This window comes from Pinus tabuliformis, chromosome 3_2 (genome assembly GCF_031772625.1).
Source record: "Pinus tabuliformis cultivar Carrire ecotype Pingquan chromosome 3_2, CPIR1, whole genome shotgun sequence".
In the NCBI taxonomy this organism is placed as follows: domain Eukaryota; kingdom Viridiplantae; phylum Streptophyta; class Pinopsida; order Pinales; family Pinaceae; genus Pinus; species Pinus tabuliformis.
In genome coordinates, this window is record NC_142302.1 from 918,792,650 (window position 1) to 918,815,408 (window position 22,759).

At 38.1% G+C, this 22,759-nt stretch overlaps 1 pseudogene; it reads left to right on the forward strand.

Moving 5' to 3' along the window:
* The window catches only part of LOC149183618 (benzaldehyde dehydrogenase, mitochondrial-like), a 186,091-nt pseudogene extending 168,073 nt beyond the window's left edge, over positions 1–18,018 (forward strand).
* Positions 18,019–22,759: the final 4,741 nt, after the last annotated feature.

Here is a 22,759-nt window from a genome sequence, read left to right on the forward strand (position 1 = left end):
TTCTTAGATAATAGCTGCAAATTGTGTCTTTAGATTTCCAGAAAATGTCCAAGTATAAGCTACAATAGTTATCTCCTTTGAAATCCAACCCATTTTATCACTGAGAAACGGATACATAAATACCAAAACAACATATCCCCACTCTCAGGGGTTGAATCCATGACTCTAGGAACTGTTCCATGAGGTGTTCTAACCAAACCCTAATGTCTAGAGAAGGTAAAAACAATTTCTACAATTAACTTTGACTCCAACCTCTCTCATAAATGAGGTCAAATTTACATAAAAATGGATTACAAAGACTAACCACCAATTATTTACATTTATGTTTACCCCTCACATTCATATACTTCACCCTTTTTACTTTTACCAAAGTCAAACTAGGAATTGCAAAAAAATTCACAGTGGAACTTTAAAAAAAACCTCAGAAATTTCCAAGTGCACAGCAAGTTGTTGGAGGCCATTTTTGAGTGCGTTTCTCAAGTCCAAATCCATATCTGAAGCTTGTTTTGGAAATTTGGGAGAGTTTAGATGTATATAGAGTATTTTTTCACTCAAAATGACCCATTTTTGGCTGATATATGGTCATTCTCCCAAGGTGTCTCCAAGTGCGCAACGAAATGGAAAAAGAGGGGCAAAAAGGTGATTTTTGGCCTCTTTTTTGAAAATTTCTCAAAACCTGAGCTCCAAACTAGGAAAGTGGGAAAATGGGTTTTGAGAGGGGGTCATAATCTTTCCAAAAATGTTGATTTTCCATCATCTGCAACCTTGAGGAAGAAGCACAACGTGAGCTTGCTATGCTCCTAGACAGAAAATTACTAAAAATTGCAAGTCTGCACCAAAACACAAAATTTTCTCCAAATACTCCAAAAATTTGTCCAACTATTCCTAATGAGGTATTTTATGTAATCATGGATGCATCAACAAGAAAATATAACTTATTCTTCTCCTCTTGGCTGATTAAGGTTTCCTTGAGTTTTTCCTTCAACTACTTGATTTTGACCTTGGCAAGTTGATTCCTTGTGTAATAATGGATGGTCATTTTCTTTTGCAACTTGTTATCCCTGTTGGCATTTTCAAGGAGCTTCTCAAGGTGGCAATTGACTTTGTCAAGTGAAAATCTTTGTCCTCATTTATTTCCTTGGAAATCCTATCTTCAAAGGTCAATTCTTCCATTGGTGGCTTTTGTTCTCTTTCCTTTTGAAGACCATTCCTAACACCCATTGTCCTTGGTCTCTTCCATGCCACATTTCTTTCATGCTTCTCAGTGTCCCCATGGTCCACCACTTCTTTGCCTTTCATCTCTTGTTTCATGGCTTTGAATTTCTCTTTCTCCATGACTAGTTGTTTTGCCTTAAGTTGACTGTTTTCTTGCTCAAGGAATGAAATGATGAATTTGGCCCTTTCCAAATTTTCCTTGAGCTCCATGATCTAAGAATCCTTCTCTTTGATCACTTTTTGTAGGGTTTTATGCTCATTATGTGCCTCCAAAACAACTAGGTCAAATTCATGCTCAATGGGCTCCTCATCATGCAAAGAAGCATCATGATGTGATGGTGATCCTTGTTCTGTTGATGTAGTAGGTTTGGCCCCTTCCTCAATTTGAGGAGAAAACACAATCTTTCTGCATCTATGATATGTCTTGGTCACCTCAAGCCTAGGTGCCTTGGAAATCTCATCATGTTTGCTTAATGACCCAACTTCCGTGGGATGCACTGACATGGTTTGGTGTTGGATTGGTGAAGTGGTTATATGCATTTTGAAGGCTGCCTTAATGAAGGTGTCCCATCTCATATTCTTCTCTGTCAACTGATGGAGTACTATAACCTTTATCAGGCTATGGTGAAATAGGCTAGGATAATGCACTTTTCCTTTCAATTTCACCCTTTCAGAGAAGAATAACAATAAAACATCAAGAGCATTCACACATTAACATAGTATGAAACCCGGGGAAAGCATCTCACTAAAAACCCCACACTATCTGTATATTAATGATTGAGAACATGTAACATTACAAAGTACAATGCTTATCACAAGCAATCCAATACCAGTTCCACCTGTTACACACAATACAGCTCAGATCTGATCTCCAAATCTATTCCACTGCTTGCCTGCCTCTCCAACTCAATACCTGCTCAAGAATTTATGAGAATGGTTTACCAAACTCGTATTTCACCTGCAAATAATCACTCACACTGTGTTGGACGTGAGCATAGGATACAATTCTTGGTATTGGCCAATTCATTGGCATACTCAATCCCTTTGATTTTGCAAATCATCATGCACAACTATAGTCACAACTGATAGCAATTTGATCCTCTAACACCTGTCCCTACTGAACTGAACATGCAATGACATGCAACTGAGTTAACTGACGTATCCTATAGTTGCATTATGAGTTAATAACTTGTGAATTAACTAATAACTAATTCACCCAACTCATCTCTTATCTATTTGCCAGTTAGACTAACTACAACCAGTTTAACAAAGCTAAACTGAACGCAACTCCATCAACTGCACCTCCAGTCCACTAAACTCAACTCACTTGAGTTCTAACTGAAGTCTTGCATGCAAATATTAGTCATCCCATAGGTAACCACGTATTCCTTCTAGGATCTGCATGTACCACATCCATAGCTCATCTTGAAGTGCTCCAAGAGAATAAGATTAAGTTTATAGTCTAAATATTACTATGAGCTAATAATATTTGATTGTTCTATATTTAGACTGAGCAGTCACTTCGCTGTGATCTAAAAATAGAATTCCATCTATTTTTCCCAACTTGACCAGTCATCCATAAACAACAACCTGCAATCCATAGACACGATCCATATGTCTAAAAATAGACATAGTCTAAAAATAGACTTGCGCCAAAAATAGCCTGCGAGCCCACTTAGTGAAGGTGACTCTTTTCACTAAGCTCCATCATCTTGTTGCAATCTCAACAGATATAGCCTAGAAATTATGCCCTCACATGTGAATAATTTCATGAAAACCCTCATCAATGGTCATATCTCTCCAACAAATATCTAAATAGGAAAACATGTGAGTGAGCTCCTTTGTATTGTGATTTCAAGTAGGGTTTGTACTCTTCTAGGTCTAGGTTCATGCCTTTGAACCAGTTTTTACCATAGTTTGGCATGCCTATAGCTTGAGAGATGACATCCACTAAAAACATGAAAGAATTCCTTGCAATGGTGAGCTTGTCTTCCTTCAAGGTGAGGGCAAATATACTTATGAGATGCTCATGGTAACCTACTTCCTGCACTCTTCGACAAAACCCTAAACAATTGACATCTTTAAAGAATTTCATGACAAATCGGGAGGAGGTGACTTCATTTCCATTAGAGTGCTCAAACCTCAGTATCTTTCTCTCCTTTTTGTACTTCCTCTTCTTTGATGGTGATGAGTCAGGCTCCATACTTCAAATCCTAGGTGAAAGGCAAGCAACAACAATGAAATTTGTTGCTATGAGGGAATGAGGTGGTATGATGGACTTAGGAGTTGCCTAAATTTGAGAGGAAATTTAGGAGGGTAGGGGGTGATGTCAGTGAGTAGGGGAAAAATGAATTTTTGGAAATGAGTGAGGGGGGGGGGGGGGGGGGGGTGGAAAAGGCCAAAACACAGGCCTATCCTAGAAAGAGATATGGTAGATTAGGGTTTAGAGGAAAATGATGGAAAATGAGGGGATAAGGGTTTGTGATCAATGGAAATGGTGTGTTAGCTGCAAACATAGGTTTAGGGACAAGGAATTTAGGGTTTAGGGCACCAACTCATCATTTGAGGATCAAAACCATGAAAATAATGTAAACCCTGGAAGAAGAAGTATTTGATCATTTTCTTGACATATGAGGCAAAGGAGGGCATGAAAATGATTAAAATTACTTGTTATAGAGCTTGGAGGATGAAATGAGTGATGAGGAGATTTGAAAAATGAAGTTTGGTGGTCAAACAACAATTTTGGACAACTCTGCCCCGTGCGCACTGGAGGATTCATGTGCGTAGTGTGCTATCCAGGTGCACAGTGAAGGCTCTCTATGCGTAGCGAGAGTCAATTTTTTCCAGTGAGGGCTATGGAATCACAATTTTTATCAAAGGAGGGGGGAGATCGATGCTAGGATGGTATGCGAGTGAAAATGAGTGTGAATGAGCTCCTCCATGTGCTTTTATAATTTTATTTTGTTGTTTAAGTTATTACTGAGGTAGGATGGCCCACCTCACCAATTCACTTTCTTTTTGAGTTTTGTAGAATTAGGACCTCTGCTTGTAACTTTAGAACCTTAGGAACATTATTACATCTAAAAACATAAATTACAGTTGAAATCAAGTGTTATTGAACAAATTTACCTATTGCTACTCCTCATTTGCTGGATTTATACATGAAATGGCTGATTTTGTGACCTTAATCCTAATGACCTAATGGTGACAGTAAGCTGAATGGAGACCATGATGATGTGACTGAAGTCATATTAATGATTTTTTCATGATGGTTGACTCAACTCAGTGATGAAAGTGACCGGCATATGAAATTCTTGAGGGAGTGGAAATAGACCTTAACACACTAGCCAACGACCAAATTTTTATTTTAAGACTCACTGAAATGACAAAAAATTGACTTGATGCCCTAACAACACCTTGTAAGAGCATATTTGATCATTGGTGACAGGTTGAACTAACTGACACTAGCACCCTCATAGATAACCTTATTTTTTTGCGACTTGGGAACTCAAAAAATTCATTAGAAAAACAATATTGTTCCTAACCCAAAGTCTCCATTTCTCCAACTTGAGGTCAACCATGCCAAGTTGGAGGTCCACCAAGTTGAATTTCAAAAAGTTCTAGAACCCTGTCAGCAATTCTGGCATGGCGAAATTGTGAAAAATGGGTCTCAAAGTGCCACTTGTAACTCTAAGACAATAACTGTTGTGTAAACAATGAGAGAGGCTTTTGTTTTTGGGTATGTTATGAACAAAAACCTCCTCCCATTTTCAAAAATACTTTCCCATTTGTTTAGAATCCAAGCTTGAAGTTGGTCACACATAAATGGAACAAATATTTGCAGAGGCGCAACAAATAGTTGACTTGAAATTTTGATGACTTGAATGAGGTTTTGAGTGTTGCTAAAGACCTGTGAAGAAACTTGGAGATGTCCACTACACACTGGAGCCTTTGAATGATGCAAAAACATCATTTTAACCTCTTCAAACTTGATTCCAAAAATGACCGTCGAGAAGCACAACGAAAAGAGCAGCAAGGAAGACAAACTCATATCTCTTTAACCATAACCCCTGTGCAAAAACTAAAGGAGGTTATTTTGATTGGTTCCATGTTTAACTAAAACCTCCTTTTCTTTTCCAAAATTCATCTCCATGGATAGATTAACATATTTTACGTTTAAACATATTTTATTTATATTTTATCAAAACACATTAACCACCATATCTGTTGTCCATAATTGTTGAATTAGGATGCGTAGAATCGAGATTGCCAACTCAATTACCCAAATGAAAAAAGATGAAGTTGTATTACAGAAAATCCACACCCATAATTCTACTAGTTGGTTAAAACAACAGGTAACAATATTATTTATATTATAAGTGTACTTAAAAATCAGTATATGGGAATATTGTCATGTAGGAAATTAAATATATTTTCAAAGGTTAAATGTATGAATTATAACTAGATTTAAAAATATACAACTATACAGGTGGAAGGAGATGGAAAGGTGTCTGATACACTTAAATGGCTAGCATGTGGCCCTAGGAAATTCATGAATAAGTACAAGGGATTCCTAATCAATGGTTATAGATTCCATACAAAAAGCATAGAGAATGAGAGAACCACCCAAAATAGTGGCATGTGTATAGAAGCTCAAACAATGATGAGGTCAAGTTCCAAAGATGCAAACCCTTTACATAGAAACACAACAATTTATGGAGTGGTAGAAGAAATAATTACATTGGACTATTTTTGTATGGAGTACATATTGTTCAAATGTAATTTGATTGATGTATACAATAAGAGAGGGATCAAAACTAATGATTTGGATTTTACAATGGTGAATATGAAGAAATGCTTAAGTCAAAATCATTGGAAAGATGATCCATTCATTCTAGAATCGCAAGCTAAACAAGTATTCTATGTATAAGATCCAGTTGAGATTGACTAGTATGTAGTGTTAACATGTCCTCCAAAAGGATTGAGAATTAATACATCATATGAACCCGAGTATGCAGATTTGTCATAGGTTGTAGACTTTCAAGAAACAAAATATGTAAGTGAAGAACATATCAATGATGTCAATGTCAACATTGACGTGAAGGTGGATTATGTCCATTCAGATTGTGAAGGAATATGGTTGAATATTAAGAAATAAAATATATCGATTTTGTTATTTTGTTTTTGTAACTCCAAAATTGATATTTGATTATGAAGAGAGATTCCTTTGTTTCTTATCTATAAAATGTTTTAGACCCATTTAGTAGATCTATTTTTAGTCCTTATGTAGGTTTTAACCCCGTACAGAAATTACCTGCATACGAATTCTAAAACACAGAAAATAAACAATGCGAGATCATAACACATAAAACACATATACCCCCTAGATCCCAAAACCGGGACTACCAGCTTGATTTTTCATTATATTCCTTTCAATGTTACAATACATATTTATACATGCCGAAGCATCCAATACCATGGACTGAAAACCATCGTGTCCAATACCATGGACCAAAAACCATCGCGTCCAATACCATGGACCGAAAACCATCAAGTCCAAAAAATATGTGTGAAATCATGCACAAAACCATAGGTGGGTCTGCCCAACCTAACATAGGGTCCAAACCCAAAATTTTCCGGGACACTGCCCTGGACCCCATAAAGTGGGGTTATGGGTGCCCTTCAAACCCCTTGTTAACTACGTGGAAAGACTATAACACAACCCAACATTCTCCCATTGTTGTTTTCTTTCCATACGGGGCCATAAGAGAGCTTAGTCATTTTCCCAGCCCTGAAATGCCCATTGTCTCTCTACACCAAGATAACTTCTCAGAGCTCACAGGTTTTGTCAATGCATCTGTAGTATTCTTCAAAGTGTCCACCTTTACCAGCAACACCTTTTTGTCTTTTATCATATCCCTCGCAGAGTGATACTGAACATCAATTTGCTTTCTCTTTGAATGATATGCAGGGTTCTTTGCCAAGAAAATTGCACTTTGCATGTCACAGTCTATCCTTATAGCTTCCTGTGCTAACCCCATACTTGAACATAATCTCTACAACCAGACTGCTTCGTTGCTTGCATGAGTGGCAGCCATGTATTCTGCCTCTGTAATTGATAGTGCCACTACAGATTGTTTCTTACTCATCCAACTGACTGCACCTCCAAATAGGTTAAACACATACCCACTTGTAGATCTTCTCTGATCTAGATCTCCAACCCAGTTTGCATCAACAAAGCCACAAATATCCAACACTCTATCCAATCTTGGTCTTCCTTGGTAACACAGACCATAATCACTATTGCCATGCAAATACCTGAAAACCCGCTTCACTGTTGTCCAATGCTCCTTTCCTTCTTTTGACATAAACCTGCTCAATACTCCCACTGCATGTGTAATGTATAGTCTAGTATAGACAATTACATACATTAGGCTACCAACTGCACTTGCATATGGGACACGGGACATGTCCTCTTCCTCTTCTTGTGTCTTGGGACATTGTTCAGTAGATAACCTCACACCTATAGGAATAGGAACTTTCATCGGTTTACTATCCTGCATATTAAACCTCTGCAGTATTATCTCAACATACTTCCTTTGGTTTAACCAAAGCTTCCTCTTTGCCTGATCTCTTTTATTTCCATGCCCAAAATATAGTTTGCAGCACCAAGATCTTTCATGTCGAATTTGGAGGACAATTGGGTCTTCAAATCCTAGATAATTTCTTTGTCGTTTCAAACCAGCAACATATATTCACATACAATACCAGATAAATAACACGGTCACCAACTAATTTAAAATACAAAAAGTGATCTACTTTGCTTGTGGTGAAGCCAAGTCCCTGTATAAATGTATCAAATTTATGATACGACATCCTTGGTGACTGTTTTAACCCATACATAGACTTCTTTTACTTGCATACCAGTTCTTTCTTACCCTTCGCTGCAAAGCCTTCAGGTTGCTTCATGTACATTTCCTCTTCCAAATCCTCATGAGGAAATGCTATCTTCACATCCATCTGTTATACCTCAAAACCAAAAGCAGCAGCAACAGATAAAAGTAATCTAATAGACGTTAAATTGGCAATAGGAGAAAAAATGACACCAAAATCAATTCCCGGCACCTGGGAATAACCTTTTGCTAGCAACAGAGCTTTGTATTTCTCCACTTTTCCTTCCGCATTTGTCTTCTTTTTGAACACCCATTTACTGCCAATGTGTTTCCTTCCACTCGGCAACTCCACCAGATCCCAAGCCTCATTTTTGTGCCAAGATGCCATTTCATCAACCGTGGCCTCTTTCTAGAGTTTTCCATCATCGAAATCTACTTCTTCCTTCACAGTTCTGGGATCATCGTCAGTAATAGATAATGCAAAATTTGAATAGAAATTAGATGGACTATACCTTTCAGGCTGCCTTCTTTCTCGAACTGATCTTCTCACAGCCAGAGTTTGTGGCTCTTCATCTTCTGATTCCTCCTCTACTGTAGAGTCTGATTCTTCCTCCTTTAGCTCAAACTCTATATTCTCAGGTTCCTTTCGTTGGAATTCATGTTTAATAACATCTTTCACCTCTTTGAACACCACATATTGGCTATACACAACCTTCTGTGTGACTGGGTTTCAAATCTTATAACCCTTTAAACCATCCTTATACCCAATAAAGATGCACTTTTCAGATTTACTATCCAACTTAGTTCGTTTCTCCTTTGGAACATGTACATATGCATCACATCCAAATACCCTCAGATGTGAACAAGAGGGTTTCTTACCAGTCCATACCTCTTGTGGAGTCTTATCCTCTAACACTAATGAAGGTGACCTGTTGACCAGGTAATATGCAGTATCCACCGCTTCTGCCCAGAATTCTTTTCCTGACCTGGCACCACTGAGCATGCTTCTTGCCCTTTCAATCAACATCTTATTCATTCTTTCTGCAATTCTATTTTTCTGAGGTGTATATGGAGTAGTCTTTTACTATTCTATACCACACTTCTTACAGAATTATTCAAATTCCTTACTACAAAACTCTTCACCGTTATCTGTCCTCAGCACCTTTATCTTCTTCTCTGCCTAGTTTTCCACCAGAGCCTTAAATTCTTTAAGCCTGTCAAAGACTTCAGATTTCTTCTTAAGGAAATATATCCATGTATTCCTTGAGAATTCATCTATAAATGATACATAGTACACAGAATTACCTAGTGATGGAACCTTCACAGGTCCAAACACATCACTGTGCACAAGTTCTAATATCTGTTTCGCCCTCTTACTACTAGAGGGGAAACTCACCCGATTCTGCTTCCCATATACACAATTTTCATAGAAATCAAAATATAGAGAGCTATTACTCATACCTTCTACCATACCTTTACCATGAAGTATCCGAAGGCCCTTTTCTCCAATATTCCCAAGCCTTTGATGCCACAACATGGTCTTCTCTCCAGAGACCACTAGATTTTCTACTCCACTTTCAGGAACCACAGAACTATTGCACCCGTCAATAATAGTGCTACCTTGCAGCCTGTGCAGAGTTCCAATCTGAACTCCTCGCATCAATACTAGTGCTCCCTGAACCATCTTGCAGGTATCCTTCTCGAACACTGTTTTTACACCTGCATCATCTAGCTTGTTAACAGAAATCAGATTTCTGGCTAATGTAGGAATATGTAGAACAACTGGAAGCATTCTAACCCTTCCACCTTGCAACTTCAACTTTACTTTTCCACGACAAATGATTCTAGCCTTCCTGTCATCCCCCAAAAAGACATCACCACCATCATATTTCTCATACTCGCAGAACCACTCTCTATGGGGAGTGAAGCGAAAGGATGCACCTGAGTCAATCAACCATGCCTCATGATCCACATGTGTACTTGAAGAAGCTAAGTACACATCCCCACCTTCATCTGAGGTGGTTTTCGCCTCTGCAGAAGGAGCCTCATCAGATCCCTTTCCTTTGTCAGGAGCTTTAGATTTACAATCCCTTTTGTAGTGCCCTTCCTTTCCACATTTCCAGCACACCACCTTTACAGTTTTTCCTGGAGATTTAGAACTCCCTTTAAATTTAGATCTCCCAGTCGATGACTTATTTTTGTTTCTGACCTGGGTCCTGCCTCGTACAAACAAGGCATCACCATTTAGGCTCTTAATATTTTTTCGTCTCATCTCCTCCGTCAGCAAGGATGAGACTATTTCATCAAAATGCAAGGCAGTTGCATTACTACCTATTGCAATAACCAGACTATCCCACGAATTTGGTAGAGAACACAACAAACTGATGCACTTATCTTCATTTGAAATTTTAATATCAACAGATGCTAACTGACTTACCACAGTATTAAATGCATTCAGATGCTCTGTCACCGAGCCTCCATCTTTCATCCTCAGGTTATACATCGTTTTCCATAGGAACAATTTATTCACCAGAGATTTAGATTGGTACAAAGTCCCTAACTTGTCCCACAAAGCCTTTATCATAGCTTCCCCTGATACATTCAACAATATTGAATTTGAGACACACAATCGTATTGTGCTATTTGCCTTCCAATCCAATTTCTTCCATTCTTCATCGGACACTCCCGTTGGTTTAGTAGCTAGATCTATCGTGATCCACTAGTCTTTATCCACCAACAGATCCTCCATCTTGAGTTTCCACAACTCAAAACTCTGCCCATTAAATTTCTCGATCTCTATCTTTCCATTGCTCGCCATCTTCCTTTAGCACCAGAGTTGATCTCGCAGATCTCCCACTGAATAGGGTCTACCACAGGCCCGAGCAAAACCCCTCAGCAACAAAGGCATCCCCTTGAAGCCAAAACAGCTCTGATACCAAGTGTAGGTTTTAACCCCATACATAAATTATCTGCATATGAATTCTAAAACACAGAAAATGAACAATGTGAGATCATAACACATAAAACACATATACACAAAGATTTTCCCCTGGATCCCAAAACCGGGACTACCAACTTCATTTTTCATTATATTCCTTTCAATGTTAAAACACATATTTATACATGCCGGAGCATCCAATACCATGGACCGAAAACCATCGCGTCCAATACCATGGAATGAAAAGCATCGTGTCCAAAAAACATGTGCGAAAATCATGCATAAAACCATAGGTGGGTCCACCCAACCTAACATACGGTCCAAACCCAAAATTTTCCAGGGTGCTGCCCCGGACCCCATAAAGTGAGGTTACGAGTGCCCTTCAAACCCCTTGTTAACTACATGGAAAGAATATAACACAACCCAACACCCTACCTACGACAAAGACTAATTTTTTCGGCTTGCACCATTAATCTTGTCAAATTGAACACATAAAAAATTGATATGTGAGAAGTTTCTCTAGCTTTTATATTTTTATATTTTTTAAGATTGAAGTCAAAATTTTCTATATTATTGTTGGAACAAAGCCCTAAAATTTAGTCATTTAAAAGTACCGAGAAAAAATACAAATTTATTGGGCACATGCCATTTGTTTAGCCTTCTTCTGTGACTATTAGTTCCACACATTCAAACAAACAGAGGTAGGCCTTGGGAATGATGTGGGTGCGCTAAGGAGATCACCCACCTCTTGCTTACATAGGAAACGTTTTCTCATAATCTACTTAATCTATAAGTGGTAGGGCTTCAATTTTTTCCATTTACTGGGAAATCTCACCCAAAAAGTCAACCATTGAAGAATGAATCCTATGCTAAATCACACCTACCTTTTCTTTTTTAAGATCTTCATGAGCTTTCACCTATGAACCTTAAAGTCAGTGCCCTTTAGCACCATAAATGGTGGAATAAAAGGCATTGGAATAGGAGGTAAACTCCATTCCCCTTCACCTTTGTCAATATCTCTAGAGACACCTACAATATATACCCCTCCCTTGACTCAACATGATTCCAGTTCCTTTATAAACCCTCCCTTCAAGGGCATCCTCATATGAAGAGCTTGTGGTTGAAATATTTTGATAAAAAAATGGGGCACATCATCCCTTTATAGGGTTTCAAGGGAAGGGTATTGGAAAATAACTGTCTTATCCTCTATAACCCTTAACACCTTCTTAATGCATAAGTGAAACAACATAGTGATAACTGGACCCAAAGATAGTTCTCAACATTCAATGCCAAACTCAAATAGAAAGAATCACACCATGGATTAAGAATTGGCATTTGGTTTTGGTAAAACCAAGGACCTCCTTTCAAGGTCATCACCTTTCTTTTAGCATTCTCAAAAGGAAGGTTTAAAACCCACATTAAAAAGGGGAGATTTGCACCTTAGCCTTTGCAACCTTTGCCCAAGACAAATTTATCTAATTGACTATTCTAGATATGTTAGGTCTTGGAATTATAGAGTACCCAATCAATGCCTTTGAGAGGCCAACTCCCAAGCTCCAACTAGAATCTAGTCCTATTGAAGAGGCAAATTGAATAATCCTACTAAAAGGAGACACTTTTCCTTTCTTTTCATTAATTTACAACAAACTTCAATGCCTCGTCTTTCTTATCTTCCTCTTCCATTCCAAAACAAAAAAATCATTAATCTTATATCATAAACACTCTATATAGATAAGCATTGGAATCATTTTCCTCAACTCATGGGGTACCTTTAAACCTCAACCCATGCAAGTGGACCTAAGTCCGTGGTACAACCCATCACACTCTAAGATGGTTCTAGTTGTCTCCTCAAAACTAGGGCATAAGAAACCTTACAATGCAAAATGCTCAAGCCATTTCAAACTTATGGGCTTTTTGCCTTCATGGAACACATTCTAGATAGTGCTCATCAAACATAATGCACTAACACAATTAACACACACCAAAAGTCCAAGCGCTTAGACTACACCTTCATAAAATGCACCTTCAACTTTGGATGTCCAAAAATAGTAATATCCTAATCCAATATGACCTATCTTTTTAGATTTGTTTAATTCATTCCTTATCAAATCCTTGCACCTCCTTAAAACTCCATGATAAATCTACTTGAATGGTCACCTTCCAAGTTCCAATACTTCCTTTTGCAACACAAAAAAAACACCTATATATGTTGCAACAACCTTGCCAACTTCTTTAGTGGGTTGCACATATATTTCAAATTTCTTCTTCACCTTGTAAAGTGGTAGTGCAAGGAGAGGGTATCAACTTCAATCAAGGAATGTTCACTTAGTACCACTACCAAGTTGCCTTCCCACAACTTGTCAAATGTATTAAGTTAGCTTCACAACTTCTCATAGTGCATAACGTGCTTGTCTACACCTCTAAGTGAGACCACAACCCCCAACCCCTCTAATTATTCCACCTCTTCAACCCTTGTTAGAGTCTTTTTAGACGTGCACCCATGCCTCAAGTAGAACATAACACTAGCATCCCAAACCTGCATGCTCATTCCATATTTTTTGCCTTGTTGAAACCACATTATCACATTTCTTAAAATGAAATGTTTACATCTTAAGGCAAAAATATAGTTTTCTTATGAAAACCTAAACTATGCGAGTGACGTGGAGAGGACTCCATTTCCTCAAGATAAAAACATTGGGTCTTACAAACCCATTCACACAACAATTTGAATATATTTAACGTAAAGAAGGGTACCTACCCTACTCCTTCCAAATTTGTCATATAACTTTTAAGAAACTAACACATGTTTTCAATTATTAAATATTTACTATACACTCTCTTTTGTTTACACCCACCTAATATGCAAGAACATTTAAATATTTTCAATACAAACAAATTAAGAGCACATGTTTCTTTCCTACACTTAAATGTTTTCAATGCAAAACACTTGTTTCCTTCTAATAACATTCAAATTCCAATAATATAATATATGTACCTCCATAAATTTTAATAACCAAATAACATTCAAATTTTCCAAAAATACAATACATCTCTCTCCATAAACTTTAACAACAAAATGGTTACATAAAAACAATAATCTTAAAATTAAATTACTATTAGGATGATCTTTCAAACCCAACCAAAAACACACATGAGGGTGATAGTTTATCAAATGAAACTAAAATACTTATTATGAAAGTGAAAATGGACTCTAGTTTATCAAATGAAACTAAAAACTCAGCACGAAAGTGAAAATAGGCACTACTTTATCAAATGAAACTAAAAGCTTAAAACTTAGCGCAAAAGTGAAAATGGGCGCTACTTTATCAAATGAAACTAAAAACTTAGCGCTAGTTTATCAAATGAAAGTAAAAACCTCCCCTTCATTATGCTCTTACCTGAGTTTGAGTTATGGAGGAAAATTTTGGCACATTTAAAAAAAATTAAGCATTAATTTTGCTTTATGAAACCCCTCCCAACCCCAATCTTCTTTTAATGTGCCAGAGCAAGTAGTGTCTGTTAACTTTTCAACAGGGAGAAGTGAAAACTAGATTGAAGAGATCAAAGGCTGGAGTGAAAACTAGATTGAAGAGATTTATGAATGATGGTTTTACCAGTAGCAAGCCCAGTATTGAACCCCATCTGATCTTCAGTTCATTGACGGTGCCAAGTTTTGTTTCATATTTAACTTCACTACATTTCCCTCATTTTCATTTCCACCATTTTCAGTCTTTGACGCAGAAAGTACACACATCTTAGGTCTCTGGTTCAACATCCACTATTTTTTGGCATCCACACTTGTATGTTTAGGCTTTAATCTCTATATTGCATTTTTTTTACTACTTACAGGCATGGCATTGGCATTTGATGAGTTTTAGAGGCCATTTATCATATTAAAGGAGCAAGTGCAGAAAATCTGAATGAGAGACTTAGATGCTCAGAAGGCCAACATTGCAGCGGTCAAGGCCATCGTGAGAATCCTTTGCACCTCACTCAGCTCCATGCTCCAAAGCCCCTATCTTCCCTTCTAGCTGAAGTAGTCCTGTTGGTTGGCACAAGGTCACCCGCAGTTGGATTGACAAGTTCATCACAAGAAACATCCATAAATAATACTCAAATTCCAAGTTTAGGAACAACCGCAAGTGCTTTGGAAGAACCTATAGCACCAACTATCCAAGTAAGTATACACACCTTCTTATCGATGGAAAATTTGTTAACCCGGCTTCTAGAAAAACATTTCCAAGATTGGATCCCAGAATAGGGGATTTGATTGTCAATGCTACTGAAGGTGATGTAGAAGACGTGGATAGGGTTGTAAGGGCTGCACAAAAAGCCTTTGACGAGGGCCCATGGCTGAAAATGAATGCTTATGAGAGATAGAGTATTATGCTCTGGTTTGCTGACTTGCTTGAAAAGCATAATGATGAGATTGCAGCCTTGGAAACACGGGACAATGGGAAGCCTTATGAGCAAGCATCCTTGGTTGAGGTGCCAATGGCCGTGCATCTATTTTGTTATTGTGCAGGGTGGGAAGATAAAATAGATGGTCTTATAGTTCCAGTTGATGGACCTTATCAGTCAAACATTACATGAACCTATTCGAGTTGTAGCTCAAATCATCCCTTGGAATTTTCCACTACTTATGTTTGCTTAGAATTTTCCATTAACAACTCTTTATGCAGCAAAAATTTTCCATGAGGCTGGACTGCCTCCAGGAGTTCTAACTATCATTTTGGGATATGGTCCAACTACGGGAGGTGTAGTTGCAAGGCACATGGATATTGATAAGGTTGCTTTTACAGGTTCAACTGCTACTGGTCAAGCAGTGCTGGAGTTAGCTTCCAAGAGCAACCTTAAGCCAATGACATTGGAACTTGGAGGAAAGTCCCCTTTTATTGTATGTGAAGATGTTGATGTCAATCAAGCCATGGAGCTCACTTACTTTGCATTATTTTTCAATCAGGTAAGGATTTGAATCTCTCAAGTATTTAATCTGCATGGAACTCAATATTGTAACATGTTAATCAAGCCGCTGCTCTTTCTGTAGGGTCAATGCTGTTGTTCCAGGTCACGAACCTTTGTACATAAGAGTATACATGATGAGTTTGTAGAAAAAGCAAAAGCTCGGTGTTTAAGTTGGGTTGTCGGTGATCTGTTTAGAAAAAGTGTTGAGAAAGGTCCTTAGGTATGCTGTTTTTTGGTCATTACTTAAGCATTGAATACCTATATTAATGCAAAAATAGAGAAAACAGAGAAAAGTTTCTTGTCTACATGTAACTAATAGGAAACTGAATGCGTGATAATCAAATACCTGATGCATAAATGGGTCTTTTTGAATAAGAAATTCAGCTTCTAAATTGTGCTTTGAGGGGTATCATGGTTCACTACAAAAAGAGAAATATAGGTCACTACACTTGAGAAAGGAGCTTGTTGTCTGAAAATGTTCTAGGAAATGCTATCTTGTGAAGACAATGCTGAGCACTTTGATGTATAAATGCTGGTGGTCCCTGCCACAGAAGTTTCTTGGTCTATTTATAAGTTGACTATTGCAGGACTTACAGATTAACTCTTAAATTGAGACCTTGACTAGCCCTTTGTCCTTGAATTTGCATTGCACTTGCACCATGTTAATGCCCATCAAAACCATTTTGTCATTCTATACTACGTTCTCCAGTTGGTAATTGACAAAGCTCGATTTGTGAAGTCCTCCTTCCATAAATGACAAAAGCATGACTACTTTACTACTAGCATGTTGGGAAGTATTGAGCTATTCAAAGGATGTTTTTCTTGTAGAAAGTATTATTTTTTAAATCTGAAGTGTCATCATGTTCTCGGTGGCCTTATTTTGATATTGTTGAGAATTTCTTTTGAAATGCTGCAGATTGACCACGATCAGTTTAACAAGGTTATGCGTTATATCAACGCTAGGAGGGAGAGTGGTGCAAAAATTGTAACGGGCGGCGACCAAATTGGTACCAAGGGCTTCTATATTATGCCTACCATTTTCTTATAAGTTAAGGTATGGGAATAACATTTTGGGGATAATTGCAATTCTGCAAATCTTTCCCCAATTAGTTATGAAAATGCTTACTTTTTACTGGTTTGGTTCTTCTTTTCCACTCTAAACTAGATTTTAACTCTCAAAGATGACTAAAATCCACATATATTCGAGATGACATTATTATGGATTTGTTTGCTACTACCTTTAATTGGTGGAACTAGACACGAGTAATAGGAGTGAGGGTATTGTCGATTCGAGCACAAATTTTCCTTTACTACTTAACATGAATGGGGTTGCAGTACTTATTTTACCTCTGTTTTTGTGACAAAAATAGGATGACATGGCCATAGCTACTAACGAAATATTTGTTCCAGTACAGTCAATTATAAAATTCAAGTAAGTATAGATAATGGTTGAATTGATTCCGAAGATATTGATTTCACAATGTCTGTTTGAATTTTGATTTAAGAACTGTATTTTTGGTGGATACTATTTGCTGCTATCTTGAACAGAACTATAGATGAAGTAATAAAGCAGTTGAATGCTACTCGTTATGGGTTGGCAGCAGGAGTGTTTACAAAGAATATAGAGACTACGAACACTCTTACTCGGGCATTACATGCCGAAACAGTTTGGGTTAATTGCTTTGACATTTTTGATGTTGGTATACCTTTTGGTAGCATAAAATGAGTGGCACTGGAAGAGAGAAGGGTATCTACAATCTCAATAACTACTTATAGATTAAAGTCGTTGTATCTCCTTTAAAGAATCCACCATGTTTGTACGTTGTTAGTTCCTACAAATGGTTCTATTTTGTGGGGGAACATATTCAGTTCTTGATGGTATTGTCAAGTCAGTCTAATTTGAATTTAGCTTTCTATATCAATAATAATGTATATGACCTTCAGATAGGTGTGATGCTCTTGTTTTCCTGTGAACCTACACAGTCGTGTCTCTATAATATTCTGTAGTTTTGGAACTCAATTATCATGGCCATATCAAATGCAAAATGAAGGGTGTCATAGTTTCTGCCATGATTTATGGTTCTTTTTTTCTGTGAAGGTGCATAGTCATGTCTATGAAAGACTCTAGATTCAGAATTTGGAACTCAATTATCATGTTCATATCAAAAAAAAAATTGATGTTAGTTTGGAGAAACACAACAAAAATAAAAAATTTCTAGAAACAGACAAACATCACAGGAAATGGAGCAATAACAGCATTACTCGATCATATTCTGTACTCAATCACAGACAGGAGAAGAGATAAATTGACAGCAGAAAAGAAAAAAATAGCTGGAGAATAGAAATCACTTCATATTACACAATAAGCCTGGGCCTTGGCTTGCCTTGCTCAAGCTGAGAAAATACAAATTTATAGAGGCTGATGTTCAGGATGAGAAAATACAAATTTATAGAGGCTAAAGGAGGATCTAGAATCGTGCATGTGATTTAGATGAAGATCTAGAAACAAATGGCGGTGTGGTAGGTTTGGTGTGAGTGTGGTAGTGACAATTGGGATGGCAGAGTGTTGGGGAGTTGGTGCTGACATTAGCACAATGTGAGTCAGTTTGGCTTCACACTTAACAGTAGTGTCTGTTCACTTTTCAACAGGTAGGAGGGCAAACTAGATTGAGGAGATCATAGGCGAGAGTGAAAACTATAATGAAGAGATTTACAAATGAGGGCTTTATGAGTAGCAAACCCAGTATTTAACCCCATCTGATCTTCAGTCTTTTGATGGTGCCAAGGTATGTTTCATATTTAACTTCACTGCATTTCCCTCATTTTCATTTCCCCCATTTTCAGTCTTCAACATAGAGAGGAGTACACACATCTTAGGTCTTAGGTTCAACATCCATTGTTTTTTTGCATCCACACTTGTATGTTTAGGCTTTAATCACTTGCATGTGTTGAAAATAATACTAAGAGGGGGGGTGAATCAGTATTATCAAATTCTTTTTAATATTCCCTCTAGATTTATAATTTAATTTATTCTTCAGATGTTGACCATTAATTTGAATGTCAGTACCATATAATAATGAACAGCAACTAGAAAAACAGACAGTCACACCAAAGAACACCAGATATAAGGTGGAAACCAATGTGGGTGAAAACCACCTGCTGCAATGTGTCTCTATCTTGTTTTAATTAGAAACTTCTTTTACAATTATTCTGTACTGGTGGAGTCCTTTACCAGTACGCAGGCTGCAACCTGCAGAGAGCTACAACCCTCTCTCATTTTCCAGACTCTCTTGGAAGGGAGCTACAACCCCCTTAGCTCTTGTACTAGCTGAGCTACTAGTACATAGGTGCTAAACTACTTCTTTTCTTCCAAGGACCGCGTTTCATTAATTTTCAGACTGGATCCATGAACATCAAATAATCATCAAGTACATGTGAATCAACCAATCAACAAATCTCCTTTTACAATCAACTAATGAATCAGCCAATAGCCTCTCAGAATGCAGTAACCAAACAAGAAATACCAGTAATATAAACCAAGAATTTCACAGCAATATACAAAAGGCATCCAACAAATATTTCAAGAAAAGTTCGCAACTTCACCAATAGAAAACTGCGAATATCCGCAGTTGTTCTGTGTCTAGCCGACGCAGCTCCGCACCTGCTCTGTCTACTCGACAGCACACCTCCACACCTGATTCGTCTGCTCAACTGCGCACCTACGCCATTTACTGGACTGCGGATCTCCGCACCAGATCTCTCTGCTGGACTGTACACCTCTGCACCTGCGCCTTTTGCTGGACCGCGCACCTCCGCACCTGCGCCTTCTACTGGATTGCGTACCTCCACACCTATGCCTTCTACTGGACTGCGTACCTCTGGACCTGTGCCTTCTACTAGATTGCATACCTCCGCACCTGTGCCTTCTACTGGACTGTGTACCTCCGCACCTGTGCCTTCTACTGGATTGCGTACCTCCGAATAGAGCCAAATTATCAGTCCTCCAATGTGCCACAGACTGTTAGATCCACAGATCTGATCATGCGCCAAAGAGATCATGAACCCTCAATTGATCCATCTTCCCATGCTCAAGTTCAACTCTAGCTTACCAACTGATTACAATTATTTCAGATCTTGTTCCTCTTAAGATATTCAACACATAAGTGTCTAGCCAAATGATCTCCTTTCCTTTTTATAGGCAAGCCCTTACACAAACCATAGATCAAAACCATAGAAAGCCAATACAAGGGACCCAAAACCAGGGTTCACTATTTTAGATGCTATACCACGGACCAAAACCATAGGATCAAACACGTCGGACTAAATACCATGGATCACTCATAAAAATTCCCACGTTCGCGCGCTTCTCTACATTGAAGTGAGTGAATTTGATGCCCGCACCTTTTGTTTGGAGAACCTGCGAGTATGCCTGCACTTATTGTTTGAGGGAGCTGCGGGTCCACATCTTTTCTTAGGGTCACCTGTAGGTATCTCATTTTCTATGATTTTGAGAGCCTGAACAGAGATTTGCCACTTGAGTGAGTTGCCATCAAGTACAACACCTGTGCCATAGCGCCAAACCTGAATCATAATGCCAACAATCTCCCCTTTTGGACTTGATGGCAACCCCAAGATCCTCAAAGTCATTCTCCCCCTTTGTCATCAAGGGCAAAGGGTTATGCTCCCCCTGAGAACATGCTGAAAACTCTATTCTGCTGTGCTGATCGTGCTCCCCCTGACTGTAGGCCAGATCTGCAAAAGAAATTTTCTTCAAGAAGAACCATAAACCACCATACACCAAATGACCTTCCTATCACCAAAAGACTCTACACATACATTCATCACCAAACCAAGTGGGGATCATCCTCCGAACCAAGTGGGGTTTCATCAGAAATTTACATATGACAACAAAGTACATTACATCATTCATCCCGGACATAGGCCATTACATGACCTTGAAAAAATAAATATAAGACATAGAGACAAAACATTAGCAACAATATTTAGATCAACATCCATGCTCTCCTTCTGTACATTCTCATCCAAGATCTTCTACAATAATGCCAACAATGCATTATTTTAAGAATATATGCTCCCCCTGAACCTGTGCCAGTTGGTCTTTGACCAATCCATAAACCAGCGAATGTGCACGTATACCCCATATGAAACTTGCATACAACCAACAATCTCTGAAACAGATAAGATTCAACAACAAGATGATGCATCAACTACCCCCAGCTTTTTCCTGAGGTATTCAAAGGTCTCCCTAGGAAGTGGTTTGGTGAGTATATCAGCAACTTATTCCTTAGAAGGAACATACTCCAACTTGATCTTTTGTTCAAGCACTTGTTCCGGAAGAAAATGATATTTGATTGGTATATGCTTGGTCTTTGAATGCATGACTGGGTTCTTTGAAATGCTGATAGCACTTGTATTATCACATAGGATGGAGATAGGTGGAGTACAAGTGATTTGAAAGTCCTGTAAAGTTTGCATCATCCAAAGAAGTTATGTGCAACAAGATGCAACAGCCACATACTCTGCTTCAGCTGTAGATAAAGCAATTGAACTCTGTTTCTTTGCTGAACCAAGATACTAATCTGGAACCCATGAAGAATGTGCCTCCACTAGTACTTTTTCTATCATCCATGCTTCCGGCCCAATCTGCATCTGTATAAGCATGAAGTGTGAGATCTGTATCTTTAGGATACCATAAGCCATAGTTTTGAGTTCCTTGAAGGTACTTGAAGATTCTCTTAACTACCTGAATTTGCCTGGAATCTTCCGACTATTCCCACTGCATGCATGATGTCTGGTCGGGTACCTTTCAAATAAAGCAGACTTCCAATCATGGATCTATAGGTTGGTTGATGCACTGCTGCTAATTCATCATTTGCACTGAGGCTGCATCCTATAACCATAGGGGTACATACTGTTTTTGAATCTTCCATGCCATATTTCTTCAAGATCTGCTTGAGGTACTTGGTTTGAGATAAAAAGATACTACCTTCATTTTGTTGGATTTGTAGACCAAGAAAATATGTTAGCTCTCCAAACAAAGACACTTCGAATTCTTTCTTCATTACCAAGGCAAAGTTTTGACTCATATCTTCTTCATTACTACCAAAGATAATATCATCTACATACACAACAAGCATTAGCAACTTGTCATTTTCAATTTTTATATAAAGATTGCTATCTGCTAATCCTTTTGAAAAACCTTGTTGATGAAGGTATTTGTCCAACTGATAGTACGAAGCCCTTGCAGCCTGTTTGAGACCATAGAGAGCCTTTTTTAGGCTGCATACAAGATTTGGATCATTCCCAAGGATGAAACCATCTGGTTGCTCAATGTACACTTCTTCTTCTCAGTCTCCATTCAGAAATGTTGATTTCACATCCATTTGAAATACTTTGAACTTCTGAAAGCTAGAGAGAGCAAGGAACATTCTAATGGCCTCAAGTCTTGCAACAGGAGCAAAAGTTTCTTCAAAGTCTATTCCTTCTTGTTGAGCATACCCTTTACAAACAAGTTTGGCCTTGTTTCTAATTACTTCACCATTTTCATTCAACTTGTTTTTGAAGATCCATTTTGTCCCTATGACATTCTTATCTTTTGGTCTAGGAACCAACTCCCATGTGTTGTTCTTCTCGATCTGCTCAAGTTCTTCATCCATTGCCTTGACCCAACATTCATCTTTGCATGCCTCTCTTACATTTTTTGGTTCAGTGGAGGAGAGTAATGCCA